We start from the raw sequence: 4,963 nt of genomic DNA, 5'->3' as shown, positions 1-4,963 counted from the left end.
TTTATTGGTAAAATATTTTTTTTCTTTATTTAGGGATTTGTTAAAAAAATATTTTTACACTTTAGTGAAATATGTATATGTATGGCTGTATGACCAGCAGTAAATTAACATCTGTCCTTAGATTGCAGCTCTCCACTCAGGTCATGACCTATGTTATTCTGAGAAGGCAGTCTTCTGTCTCCAATCTCACCAGATAGATATTGTCATTCTTCAATTGGCATCTCTCAATCTATGAGAAAGGTTACACAAAGAGTTTCAGAGAAAAATAATATATTCATTGATAAAATAACCATGGTCCAATCACAAACCAGCAATTAGAATATTAACATGGGAGGCTGGTCTAGAAACCTGATCCCTGAGTAAATCTATAAATTAGGCCTACACACAAAGAAAAAGGGTTCATAGTGAGGGGCAGCCTAGCTGATATGCTCTGTTTCATATTTCCTCCCTTATTTGGGGACAGAATACCAGACTGCAAAGTTCGATATTTCTGTAAGTTTTCTCCCTTTTATTTTATAACTGTTTTTGCATATTTACGTCACTTTTTATTTCCATTATCCTTTTTATTGTAAGCACTGTACCTTTTATATTAAAGCTTTAAAGTTTAGTAAGTCTGAACCTTGTTGCTCTAAAGCATGGTTCCCCAACTCCAGTCCTCAAGGCCCACCAACAGGTCATGTTTTCAGGATTTCCCTTGTATTGTACTGGTGATGCAATTATCACCTGGGCAATACTAAGGAAATCCTGAAAACATGACCTGTTGGTGGGCCTTGAGGACTGGAGTTGGGGATCCCTACTCTAAAGAATCCATAGCCTTAGAGTGTGTGCTCCTGGTGATTGGCACATAGTAGTAGTAATATTTCCGGGACTCATCGCCCATGTGTTCGGTGAGTGGTGGCAGCGTGTATGAAGCGGGGTGCGTGGTCTGTGTCGGGGTGTGATTTATGCTCCCACTGTAGCATAGAACAGAGGATGAATGCTGGACTGAGTGAGAGGAGATAGATTAACCCTTGCAGGCACAACCGAAAGTCACATGCTGAGAAGTGGGTACGTGACAAATTGGTGTCAGTGGTGGGAAATACGAATATATGCTCCCTGGTAATTCATGACAATAGGTAGCATGGCAGAGCAGTGGGAAATAATTTATTTCTATTAGAGTATTAGTGCATGGTGTAAGCAATTATTCCATGTACTAAAGAATTGGTATCTTTGCAAGGAGTGCACCAGTTCTACAAGGTTCAGCTCAATGCTTATTTGGACATACTTTCAAACAGTTTCCCTTTCCCGTTTTCTCTTCTATCTTTTATTTGGCAAAGGCTGTTCATCAATATGGCAGCCCTGTACAAGAAGCAGAGCAAAGAGGCTCTGATCGACCTCTGTGAGCAGAGAGGAATAGAGACAGCTGACAAATCCAAGGAACTGTTGATTCGCGCCTTGGTCGAGCAGGACATAGAGCAAAATACTGAAGCATCTGGCCAAGGAGAGAGTCCACCTCGGAGAGACCCAGCAATGCCAGCTCTTGCACTGGAGATACCTTCTGGAAGTGCCAGTAATGCCAGTGCTAAGGAGCCTATGGACTTTACTTTACAAATGGACTTACAACAGCTGGAAACAAATGATCCCAATCTGCGCATGCAGCTTATTCTACAGTACCGACAGGCTGCTGCTGCATAACGCCAGGCTGAGAGAGAGGCTGCAAACGCCAGGCTGCTGCTGCAGAACGCCAGGACGAGAGAGGCTGCAGAACACCGGGAGGAGAGAGCTTTCAAGCTTCAGAAGGCTCAAATAGAACGGTGTAACAGTCAGCAGCTCCAGGACATAAAGCCAAAGGAAACCACATCTGGATAACTTCCCGGTGATGGAAAGGGATACGGACTTAGATACTTTCATTCGGGGGGTTGAAAAAACCTGCAGGCAATACCATCTACCCAGTGAGCAGTGGGCGTAGTATCTAACCCCAGGGTTGAGAGGCAAGGTCCTGGAGGTTTTTGCTGGCCTCCCGACAGAGCTAGATGGGAACTATGAGGCAATAAAAGAGGCCTGATCAGGAAGTACAACCTAACCCCAGAAGTGTATCGGAGAAAGTTCAGGAATCTACAAAGTAGATCAAAGGACAGCTATGCGGATGTCGTGAGCACCTTGAGGACCACGTTCCACCAATGGATCAGGGGACTTTCTGTTAACAGTTTTGAGGCCTTAACGGATCTTATGGTAAAGGATCAATTTCTTCATAAGTGCCCCACGGAACTATGATAATTTGTGTGTGATCGGGAGCCACAAACTGCGGATCAGGCTGCGAAGATTGCTGATTGCTATGTGGCAAACAGGATACCTGAGATTCAGAAGCCATCAGAATTCAGCTGGAAGGGAGGTAAGCCAAACGGGGACCTTTCTCCTTCTGCCGGCCGATCACCAGTGCTGCCCAAGCCCACCTCCTATGGGGTCCCAGGGAATATACCTCTTCTCTAGGCGATACATGCCGATGCTTCACCTGCAACAAAGTGGGACATGTGAGCACAGTTTGCCCTGATAGGCAGAAATGCCCAACTACAACCACAAAGTCGACTGTGCCCCCACCTTCTGTCCTCTTTGTGGCCGGCTCTGATGTGAGGACCAATGAGAACTGTAAATCTGTCAGTGTTGGCAACAAAGTCTCCATTGTTCTCAGAGACACTGGGGCAGAGGTGACTCTGGTGCGTCCCAAAATGGTAACCCCTGCAGATATCATACCAGGAAAGACTATGTCTATAACCGTTACTGGAGGGGTCAGCCCTGCTGTGCCCATGACCCATGTGTACCTGGACTGGGGCGCAGGGAAAGGACTGAGAGAAGTGGAAGTATCAGAGGCTATTCCCACCAATGTGTTGCTAGGCACAGACTTGGGGAGGATAATGTCCCACTATATCCCTCCATTACAAGTAAATTCTACAGAGAAGGTGAAAGAAAGCAACCCACCTGAGATCCCGTATGAGGAGGGAAAATGTACCAATGCACAGGAATGTACGTATGTGGCACCTGTGACCCGGAGTCAGGCTGCGGCTCAGACTCAACCCCAGAGATTAGAGGATGAGGCTCAAATAGAACTGACAGAACAGGAGGACCATACTGTGGCCCTGGAGCCTCCACACAAGGAAGACCCAACAAGGCCCCCCGATAACGGACACTGAAGACTCAGCTTCAGACCAGGGCCTGGCAGTCACACTAGGCCAGGGGCTGCAGACTGACAGTCAGAGCTTCCAGGAGGCCCTGTGGACAGATGTCAGTCTGGAGAAGGTCAGATACCTTGGAGATCAACCCCCCACTGCTTCTGACAAAGAGAGAATATACTGGGAGTAGGGCAGACTGTATAAAGAGACTCTCCCCACTGATACTACAGAACCTTGGGACTGTGAAAAGCAGCTGATCGATCCTTATCCATTTAGGGGAAAACTATTGAGAATTGCTCATGAAATTTCTCTGATTGGGCACCTTGGAATACAAAAGACTAAAGCTCGCCTGACACATAACTGTTATTGGCCCAAGATGTGGACAGATATAGCCAACTACTGTTGATCCTGCGTAGATTGTCAGAGAGTTGCAAAGTCTGGGGATACACAGAAAGCCCCATTGAAACCACTGCCAGTGATCGATGAGCCTTTCCAGCGAGTGGCTATGGATATCATAGGGCCACTTGAAATCCCTAGCAACTCTGGCAAAAAGTACATCCTCAAAGTGGTGGACTATGCTACACGGTATCCGGAAGCTGTGGCACTGTCCTCCATCCAAGCATACTAAGTGGTGGATGCTTTACTGACTGTTTTCTCTTGTTTGGGTTTCCCCAGGGAGATTTTAACCAATCAGTGAACCCAATTCATGTCCAATCTGATGGAAAGCCTCTGCGAAAAAATTCAGCATTTTGTGGCCAGCGCCTATCCCCAAACCAACGGACTCTGTGAGCGTTTAAACAGAACATTAAAACAGATGCTCAAAATGTTGGTGGAGACTGAAGGAAGAGACTGGGAGCGGTACCTCCCTCATCTGTTGTTTGCGTACAGAGAGGTATCCCAGGCGTCTACAGGATTCTCCCCCTTTGAACTGGTTTATGGGAGGAGGGTCAGGGGGCTACTTAATTTGATTAAGGACTGTTGGGAGGGCGACCCCAAAACTACGGGCGTCTCGATGGTTGAATATGTTCTGTGGCTCAGAGAAAGAATGCAAAAACTGAGCAATCTGGCCCATGAGAACGTGACTCAGGCCCAAATCAACCAGAAGGTCTGGTACAACCGTAATACCAGACTGAGGGCCTATGAGGAGGGGCAAATGGTTTGTGTGTTGGTCCCTATTAGAGTTGAGCGATACCGTCCGATACTTCAAAGTATCGGATCGGAATGGATCGGCCGATCTTAAAAAAAAGTATCGGTATCGCCGATTCCGATACCGGAAGTCCCATTCAAGTCTATGGGACTTCCGGTATCGGAATAAGAAAAATCCTGTTTTTCCCTTGTACAGCCTCTCTGGGGTCTGTACGGGCCTTTCGGGGGGCTGTGCCAGCCTGCCGGGGGGTCTGTGCAGGCTCCGGTGGTCTGTGCCGGCCTGCCGGGGGGCTGTGCCGGCCTGCCAGGGGGGCTGTGCAGGCTCCGGTGGGCTGTGCCGGCCTGCCGGGGGGCTGTGCCGGCCTGCCGGGGGGCTGTGCAGGCTCCGGGGGGCTGTGCCGGCCTGCCCGAGGGCTGTGCAGGCTTCGGGGGTCTGTGCAGGCATCGTCCGATGGGACTACAAGTCCCATCGGGCGATGCCTGCTACCATGACAGTGATTGACACATTAGCCAATGATGGGACAGTAGTAGTCCCATCATCTGGCTAATGTGTTGAATGTAAAAAAAAAAAAAAAAAAAAAATTACATGCTACATACATACAACATGCATACTACATACATGCTACATTCATACTACATACTACATACATGCTACATTCATACTACATATA

At 47.7% G+C, this 4,963-nt stretch overlaps 1 pseudogene; it reads left to right on the top strand.

The window, feature by feature from the left end:
* The first annotated feature begins 1,858 nt into the window (after nt 1-1,858).
* On the top strand, nt 1,859-3,167 carry LOC141087855 (uncharacterized; annotated as a pseudogene).
* The last annotated feature ends 1,796 nt before the right edge of the window (nt 3,168-4,963 follow it).

The sequence above is a fragment of the Dendrobates tinctorius genome, unplaced genomic scaffold (assembly GCF_039654945.1).
Source record: "Dendrobates tinctorius isolate UK_male_01 unplaced genomic scaffold, ASM3965494v1 ptg000036l, whole genome shotgun sequence".
NCBI classification, from domain to species: Eukaryota; Metazoa; Chordata; class Amphibia; order Anura; family Dendrobatidae; genus Dendrobates; species Dendrobates tinctorius.
This window is presented reverse-complemented; position numbering and strand designations above follow the sequence as displayed.